Below are 9,936 nucleotides of genomic sequence, written 5' to 3'. Positions count from 1 at the left end.
TATACGCCCTCGCTCAAAGTCCGTCAACTGCACATACGGTTCACGTCCACGCTGTCGCGGCATGCTACCAGTGTTAAAGACTGCGATGGAGCTCCGTATGCCACGGCAAACTGGCTGACACTGACGGCGGCGGTGCACAAACGCTGCGCAGCTAGCGCCATTCGACGGCCAACACCGCGGTTCCTGGTGTGTCCGCTGTGCCGTGCGTGTGATCATTGCTTGTACAGCCCTCTCGCAGTGTCCGGAGCAAGTATGGTGGGTCTGACACACCGGTGTCAATGTGTTCTTTTTTCCATTTCCAGGAATGTAGCAGTTCAGTATTTCACTTAACACAATGGGTACAGAATATCACTGCAGTATCATTGTGCGTTTATTGTTTCGCTGAAAAATATGGGAACAACAATCCGACGTCTAGAAATTGCAATCCAAACTCCTATTTTCACAGAATGAAGTGGTTCCTCATGAATACACAATGGATTTACAGTACTCCACACACGAGAATTTTGCGAGTTTATGTACCCGGATGAATGAAACCACGCCTCATCAGTGAAAAACGTTTCATTAAGAATATTCCTTCCATATTGTTGAACGAAATATTTGAACCATTGACAATAATGCAGTCTCTTGCCATAATCAGTATTTTTCAGTTCTTGCACGACTTTCGCTTTGTATGGGAAAAGTTCTAATTTTTTCCCTACAGCTGTGTGGGCCGTTCCGACACTAACATCGATTTCCTGGGCCAGTTTTCTTACTGACTTGTTCGGACTCATGGACATTTTATCGGAAATATCGAGTAGTTTATCCTCAGACAAAACGCTAGAAGACCACTTCTCGGTGCATCAGTCACTGAACCTGTACTTCGAAATTTGTTAATCAAATCTCGCACAGTATCGCGATGTCGGAATGTTGTCTCCGGGAAAACTGAATTAAATGTTTGATGAACTGAAACTGTGTATTGACCGCCAGCTTTGAACACCTGTACGACTAAAAACACACGATCTTCAATGGTTAGCATTTTAACAGTGACAAAAACTAAACAAAGGAACAAAGGAACGGAACTTAAACGTTCACGTCAACACGTAACGACACACACCAACGATAACACTGGCGCTGGCTGACGTAAGCGGGACAGTAGAATGTTGGGAGAGTCCACTTGAAGGGAAGTAACACAGGCAGGCGAGCAATCATACGGAACACGCGGCTAACAATCATACAGCACTACTGAGAGACTTTTTGGTGTGTGTGTGTGTGTGTGTGTGTGTGTGTGTGTGTGTGTGTGTGTGTGTCAGTGTATAAAATACAGGTGACTTACACACTGAAACGCCAAAGAAACTGGTACAGTTCCGTATACAAATACAGAGATATGTAAACAGGCAGAACACGGCGCTGCGGTCGACAACGCCTGTATAAGACAACAAGTGTCTGGCTCAGTTGTTAAATCGGTTTCTGCTGCTACAGTGACAAGTTATGAAGACTTATGTGAGTTTGAACGTGATGTTATAGTCGGCGCACGAGCGTTGGGACGCAGCATGTCCGAGGTAGCGATCAAGTGGGGATTTTCGCGTGCAACCATTTCACGAGTGTACCGTGAATACCAGGAATCCGGCAAAACATCAAATCTCCGACATCGCTGCGGCCGGAAAAAGATCCTGCAAGGACGGTATCAACGACGACTGAAGAGAAACGTTCAACGTGACAGAAGTGCAACCCTTCCGCAAAATGCTGTAGATTTCAATGCTGGGTCATCAACAAGTGTCAGCGTGCGAATCGTTCGATGTAACATCATCGATATGGGTTTTTGGAGCCGAAGGCCCACTCCTGTACCCTTGATGATTGTACGACACAAAGATTTACGGCTCGCTTGGGCCCGTCATCACCGACATTGGACTGTTGATGGCTGGAAACACGTTGCCTGGTCGAACGAGTCCCGTTTCAAATTGTATCGTGTGGATGGACGTGTACGGGTATGGAGACAACCGCATGAATCCATGGAACCTGCGTTTCAGCGGGAGACTGTTCAAGCTGGTGAAGGCTCTGTAATGGTGAGGGGCGTGTGCAGTTGAAGTCTAGATACGACTCTGACAGGTGACACGTTCACAAGCACGCTGTCTGATCACCTGCATCCATTCATGTCCACTGTGCATTCCGACGGACTTGGACAATGCGACACCCCACACGTCCAGAATTGGTACAGACTAGCTCCAGGAATACTCTCCTCAGTTTAACATTTCCGCTGGCCACGAAACTCCCCAGACATGAACATTATGCAGCAGATCTGAGATGCCTTGCGACGTGCTGTTCTGAAGAGATCGACACCCTCTCGTACTCTTACGGATTGATGGACAGCTCTGCAGGATTCATGGTGTCAGTTCCCTCCAGCACTGTTTCAGACATTAGTCGAGTTCATGCCATGTTGTGTTGCGGCACTTCCGCGTGCTCGCAGGGGACCACACGATATTAGATACGTGTACCAGTTTCTTTGGCTCTTCAGTATATATATACAAGGCGTATTTTTTAAGTAAGTACCGTTTTGAAATTAAAAAAAGACGTCCCAAGATATCTCAATAATTTTATTTTTACATGAAAGCCCGTACCTCAATCTACTTTTCTACATAATGTCCGTCAATAATGAGGCACTTGTCATAACGTTGTACCAGATTTTGAATACCCTCCTCATAAAAGTCTGCCGCCTGACTTGTTAACCACTGCATCACAACTGTTTTGACTTCGTCATCGTCTTGAAGACGCTGACCGCCCAGGTGTTTCTTCAAGTGCAGGAACAGATGGTAGTCACTGGGCGCAAGATCGGGGCTGTACGGAGGATGATCTAGAGTTTCCCATCGAAATATGTGCTCGAGATCTTTGGTCTAATTCGCCACATGAGGACGGGGTTTGTCTAGCAGGAAAACGATGCCCTTGCTCAACTTCCATGGAGCCGGCCAGGGTGGCCGAGCGGTTCTAGGCGCTACAGTCTGGAACTGCGCGACCGCTACGGTCGCAGGTTCGAATCCTGCCTCGGGCATGGATGTGTGTGGTGTCCTTAGGTTAGTTAGGTTTAAGTAGTTCTAAGTTCTAGCGGACTGATGACCCATAGTGCTCAGAGCCATTTGAACCATTTGAACTTCCATGGACTGTTGGTTTGATTCTAGTGTGACGTAGGCCACCCATGTTTCATCGCCCGTAACAATTTGGCTTAAGAAATCATCACCGTCGTTTTGGAACCGCTCAAGGAAAGTCAGTGCACTGTCTAAACGTTTGGTTTCGTGCGCATGCGTTAACATTTTCGGTAATTCAAGTGCTCGGTCACAATGCCATACAAAACACTACGAGAAACATTAGGAAAGTCATCCGCACCTTATTGTCCACTTCCTGCACCAAACGTTCATTAACGACCGAAGGACGGCCACTCCGTTGTCCATCATGCATATTTGTGCGGACATCTTCAAATGCTCTCACCCACTTTCTTACCATTCCATCACTCATAATGTTTTCTCCGTATACTGCACAGATCTCACGATGAATATCGATCGCTTTTAGGCCCTTAGCACTAAGAAATCTTATAACAGCCCGCACTTCACAGTCGGCGGGACTCACGATTATCGGAGGCATCTTAAACACTCAGTACACAACGTAAATTAAGGTACAGGCTTTCATGTGAAAATAAAATTATTGAGATATCCTAGCACGTCTTTTTTTAATTTAAAAACTGTACTTACTTAAGAAACACGCCTCATATATATATATATATATATATATATATATATATATATATATATATATATATATACAGGGTAAAAAGTATTTAAACCGACAAACTCTGGGAGGTTGTAGGGGACATCAAAACAAATATTTTTCCCTAATGTCATTTTCTCCTATGAGGAGTATTTAAAGCGGTAGAGGAAGATTTCTCTGGCGGCAAATTAATTAAACCAACAAACACTTTTCCATTTTTTTTATGACCAAGAGACAACAACTAGGTAGCAGATACGGCCTAATTTAAACAGTGTCCAACAACACCGATCCACACATAAACGAAGAACCGCACTTGATAAGCGCTAGTAACTGTGGCATGTGTGATAGCCTCACTCCAAACATGCGAATTGTGCATGTTGAAGACTGCATCAGCCCAAACGTTGCTTCATCGGTAAACAACACAGAGGATGGAAATGTAGGATGCATTTCACACTGTTCCAGGTACCACTGCGAAAACTGTGCTCTGGTTCGAGGTTGTGGACACGCTGTAAGTGAAATGGACGTAACAATTGCTCTCGAAGGACTGTTCTTACATTCGTCTGATTCGTCCCCATGTGGCGTGCAAATGCACCAGTGCTGATTGAAGGATCCCGCTCCACATGCTGCAAGACAGCTTCCTCAAACTGCAGCGTTCTTACCGTACGACGGCGTCCCTGTCCAGGTAATCTGCAAAATGGCCCGGTCTCACGCAGACGTTGATACACGGCATCAAAGGTCGAATGATGCGGGATACGGCGATTAGGATATTGTTGTCGATAAACCCGCTGTGAAGCTCGTCCGTTGTGGTGCGCTATGTAGTACGCACTAACCATATCAGTGTACTCACTCCATGTGTATCGCTCCATTAGCAATCAGATACAATGCACACTACAACTGAAGAGCGTAATACGCCTTTAACTACTGAAGAGCGCAAACGGCCTCCAACGGTTTAAATAATCCTCGTAGGAAAAAATGATATTAGGGAAAAATATTTTTTATCATGTCCCCTACAACCTCCCAGAGTTTGTCGCTTTAAGTACTTTTCACCCTATATATATATATATATATATATATATATATATATATATATATATATATATAATTAAAAATAATAAATATAATTAAAAATATGAATAAAATTTATATATATATATATTCCCTTTAATTATATATATAATTAAAGGGAACAGCCATGGGTACCAGGATGGCCCCCTCGTACGCCAACCTATTTATGGGTCGCTTAGAGGAAGCCTTCTTGGTTACCCAGGCCTGCCAACCCAAAGTTTGGTACAGATTTATTGATGAGATCTTCATCATCTGGACTCACAGTGAAGAAGAACTCCAGAATTTCCTCTCCAACCTCAACTCCTTTGGTTCCATCAGATTCACCTGGTCCTACTCCAAATCCCATGCCACTTTCCTTGACGTTGACCTCCACCTGTCCAATGGCCAACTTCACACGTCCGTCCACATCAAACCCACCAACAAGCAACAGTACCTCCATTATGACAGCTGCCACCCATTCCATATCAAATGGTCCTTCCCTATAGCCTAGGTCTTCGTGGCAAACGAATCTGCTCCAGTCCTGAATCCCTGAACCATTACACCAAAAATCTGAAAACAGCTTTCACATCCCGCAACTACCCTCCCAACCTGGTACAGAAGCAAATAACCAGAGCCACTTCCTCATCCCCTAAAACCCAGAACCTCCCACAGAAGAACCCTAAAAGTACCCCACTTGTGACAGGATACTTTCTGGGACTGGATCAGACTCTGAATGTGGCTCTCCAGCAGGAATACGACTTCCTCAAATCCTGCCCTGAAATGAGATCCATCCTTCATGAAATCCTCCCCACTCCACCAAGAGTGTCTTTCCACCGTCCACCAAACCTTCGTAACCTCTCGGTTCATCCCTATGAAATCCCCAAACCACCTTCCCTACCCTCTGGCTCCTACCCTTGTAACCGCCCCCCGGTGTAAAACCTGTCCCATGCACCCTCCCACCACCACCTACTCCAGTCCTGTAACCCGGAAGTTGTACACGATCAAAGGCAGAGCCACGTGTGAAAGCACCCACGTGATTTACCAACTGACCTGCCTACACTGTGAAGCTTTCTATGTGGGAATGACCAGCAACAAACTGTCCATTCGCATGAATGGACACAGGCAGACAGTGTTTGTTGGTAATGAGGATCACCCTGTGGCTAAACATTCCTTGGTGCACGGCCAGCACATCTTGGCACAGTGTTACACCGTCTGCTTTATCTGGATACTTCCCACTAACACCAACCTATCAGAACTCCGGAGGTGGGAACTTGCCCTTCAGTATATCCTCTCTTCCCGTTACCCACCAGGCCTCAACCTCCGCTAATTTCAAGTTGCCGCCGCTCATACCTCACCTGTCATTCAACAACATCTTTGCCTCTGTACTTCCGCCTCGACTGACATCTCTGCCCAAACTCTTTGCCTTTACATATGTCTGCTTGTGTCTGTATATGTGTGGATGGATATGTGTGTGTGTGTGTGTGTGCGAGTGTATACCTGTCCTTTTTTCCCCCTAAGGTAAGTCTTTCCGCTCCCGGGATTGGAATGACTCCTTACCCTCTCTCTTAAAACCCACATGCTTTCGTCTTTCCCTCTTTCCTGAAGAAGCAACCGTTGGTTGCGAAAGCTTGAATTTTGTGTGTGTGTTTGTGTGTCTATCAACATACCAACGGTTTCGTTTGGTAAGTTACATCATCTTTATATATATATATATATATATATATATATATATATATATATATATATATATATGTGTGTGTGTGTGTGTGTGTGTGTGTGTGTGTTTTCATTGTCTTAACGTGTGTGAGTGTGTGAAATATATGTGATTTATATGTCTGCTTCGTATATGTGTGCCTCCTTAAACAGAAAATGAGGTATTGCAATGCGTGCCAGACACAACCAGTTTGGTATACAAGTCTTGGTGATAGTCGTTCAACGTTTGTTTGAAATTTATGTTATACTTTTACACGACGTGGTGGGCTTTCAACAGCACAATATCGAAATGAGTCAGTCTGTAAGGAATGAGGAGGAGAGGTAACAAAGAAGAGCAGTCAAATTATGCTCTAAGCAGTCGACTGCCGTTTATTTCCGGTAAGTGGAGGGCTACAGTGGTGATCAGCCGTAGATGATGGGCCCGTGCACGGCGGCGGCGACGACGCGGGCGGCCGGCACGACCGCGGGGGCGGCCACCACGTGGGGGGCGGCCAGCAGCACGCCGCGCTTGTCGCGCCCGGGGGCGGCGGCCAAGGCGGGGGCGGCGGCGGGGGCGAAGGCGGCCGAGCAGGCGGCCACCGCCAGCACCACCAACAGCACCACCTACAACAGGACGGCCGGGGTGTCCGGTGTAATAGCAATCCCGTGTACAGACCTAGAACGAAATCTGCAGTAGTGAAAAATAGAGATTGTGTTACTGAGAGACCATGGTGACATATGTCCTCGCTGGAAAGCACGCATAGAAGGCCGGCCGGAGTGGCCGAGCGGTTCTCGGCACTTCAGTCTGGAACCGCGTGACCGCTACGGTCGCAGGTTCGAATCCTGCCTCGGGCATGGATGTTTGTGATGTCCTTAGGTTAGTTAGGTTTAAGTAGTTCTAAGTTCTAGGGGACTGATGACCTCAGATGTTAGGTCCCATAGTGCTCAGTGCCATTTGAACCATTTTGAACCTGTCTAATGACGTGATAGAAGAAGAAACATGAGTCAACAGGGAAGAGCTAAGGAATCGAGTATTACAATCAGAATTTAAAAGAGATTTGTGAAAAATTAAGATCAAACAAGGCAGAAGCATTAGATACCAGCCCATCAGAATTTTTACAATCATTGTGGGAGAGGCAACAAAACGACTATCCACACTGGTGTGTGGAATGTATAACTCTGGCGATATACCATCTGGTTTTCGGAAAAACATCATCTGCACAGCTGCGAAGGTTGCAAGAGCCGACAAGTGTGAGAATTATCTCACAATCAGCTTAACAGCTCATGCATCCAAGGTGCTAACAAAAATAATATACAGAAGAATGGAAAAGAAAATTGAGGATCAGTTTGACTTTAGAAAATGTAAAGGCACCAGAGAGGCAATTCTGATGTTGCGACTGATAATGGAAGCAAGACTGAAGAGAAATCGGGACACGTTCGTATGATTTGTCGACCTGGAAAAAGCGTTAGACAATGTAAATAGTGTAAGATGTTCGAAAAAATAGGAGTAAACCACAGGGAAAGACGGATAATATACAAGATGTACAAGAAGCAAGAGGGGATAATAAGAGTACGAAATGCTCCGATAAAAAGGGTGTAAGACAGGGATGTAGTCTTTCGCCCCTACTGTTCACTCTGTACATCGAGGAAGTAATGATGGAAATAAAAGAAAGTTTCAGGAGTGGAATTAAAATTCAAGTTTTGATGACTTTGCTATCCTAAGTGAAACTGAAGAAGAATTACTCTAATGACTATACAATATGGATTGAGAGTAAATAGAAGAAAGACAAAAGTAATGAGAAGTAGCAGGAATGACAACAGCGAGAAACTTAATATCAGGATTGATGGTCACGAAATAGATGAAGTTAAGGAATTGTACTACCTATGGAGCAAAATAATCCATGACGGACGAAGCAGGGAGGATACAAAAAGCAGACTAGCACCGGGAAAAGAAGGCAGTCCTGGCCAAGAGACAATTTTGACTGGAATACTCTCTTTCAAATTCTGAAGGTGGCAGGGGTAAAATACAGGGAGCGAAAGGCTATTTACAATTTGTACAGAAACAAGATGGCAGTTATAAGAGTCGAGGGTCATGAAAGGGAAGCAGTGGTTGGGAAGGGAGTGAGACAGGGTTGTAGCCTCTCCCCGACGTTATTCAATCTGTATATTGAGCAAGCAGTAAAGGAAACAAAAGAAAAGTTCAGAGTAGGTATTAAAATCCATGGAGAAGAAATAAAAACTTTCAGGTTCGCTGATGACATTGTAATTCTGTCAGACAGAGCAAAGGACTTGGAAGAGCAGTGGAATGGAATGGATAGTGTCTTGAAGGGAGGATATAAGATGAACACCAACAAAAGCAAAACGAGGATAATGGAATGTGGTCGAATTAAGTCGGGTGATGCTGAGGGAATTAGATTAGGAAATGAGACACTTAAAGTAGTAAAGGAGTTTTGCTGTTTGGGGAGCAAAATAACTGATGATGTTCGAAGTAGAGAGGATATAAAATGTAGACTGGCAATGGCAAGGAAAGCGTTTCTGATGAAGAAAAATTTGTTAACATCGAGTGTAGATTCAAGTGTCATGAAGTCGTTTCTGAAAGTATTTGTGTGGAGTGTAGCCATGAATCGAAGTGAAACATGGACGATAAATAGTTTGGACAAGAATAGAAGCTTTCGAAATGTGGTGCTACAGAAGAATGCTGAAGACTAGATGGGTAGATCACATAACTAATGAGAAGGTATTGAATAGAATTGGAGAGAAGAGGAGTTTGTGGCACAACTTGACTAGAAGAAGGGATCGGTTGGTAGGACATGTTCTGAGGCATCGAGGGATCACCAATTTAGTACTGGAGCGCAGCGTGGAGGGTAAAAATCGTAGAGGGAGACCAAGAGATGAATACACTAAACAGATTCAGAAAGAAGTAGGCTGCAGTACGTATTTGGAGATGAAGAAGCTTGCACAGGATAGAGTAGCGTGGAGAGCTGCATCAAACCAGTCTCAGGACTGAAGACCACAACAACAACAACAGGCTAGAGCGGCGTGCGGTACTCACTGCTAGGATCCTCATGGCTGGACGGCTGATGTGTTGAGCTGCGTCGACTGCAGACAAGACAGGTGCCGGGAAGCGCCAGCCGCCGCCTTTTGTAGTCGCGGGACCGCGGGGACACGCCCCAGATTAACGGGGCATTGTGTAGCGCGCTCTGCCCAAAACTTCCCTGCAGGCCTTGGCCGTCTTTGGCGCTCGTTAGCAGCTGCGCACATCCGTGATGCCACGGGCGATACGGCACTTTACCTGTCCTAAACATCTCTAGAATAAACTCACCGTATATCATCTGTCCTCAGATTAATCCTAGCTATACCAACTCATTTTCCATACGTACAATACCGAGGGGTGAACACCACAAAAAAAAAAATTAAAAAAGAAGGAACGTATTTCGTTCCTTGTTCTTAAATTTATTAACAATATAC

At 45.1% G+C, this 9,936-nt stretch overlaps 1 long non-coding RNA gene across 1 annotated transcript; it reads right to left on the bottom strand.

Annotated features, from left to right (window-relative positions):
* Positions 1 to 6,832: 6,832 nt before the first annotated feature.
* LOC126425301 (uncharacterized) lies at positions 6,833 to 9,620 on the bottom strand. The gene is made up of 2 exons (XR_007576279.1): positions 9,521 to 9,620; positions 6,833 to 7,092 (listed from the first exon to the last, which is right to left on the bottom strand). It is a non-coding gene; the product is annotated as an uncharacterized LOC126425301 (long non-coding RNA).
* Between the last annotated feature and the right edge of the window lie 316 nt (positions 9,621 to 9,936).

The sequence above is a fragment of the Schistocerca serialis genome, chromosome 10, assembly GCF_023864345.2.
Source record: "Schistocerca serialis cubense isolate TAMUIC-IGC-003099 chromosome 10, iqSchSeri2.2, whole genome shotgun sequence".
Taxonomy (NCBI): domain Eukaryota; kingdom Metazoa; phylum Arthropoda; class Insecta; order Orthoptera; family Acrididae; genus Schistocerca; species Schistocerca serialis.
The sequence above is the reverse complement of the archived record's forward strand: the minus strand, read 5'-3'. Positions and strand labels throughout refer to the sequence as shown.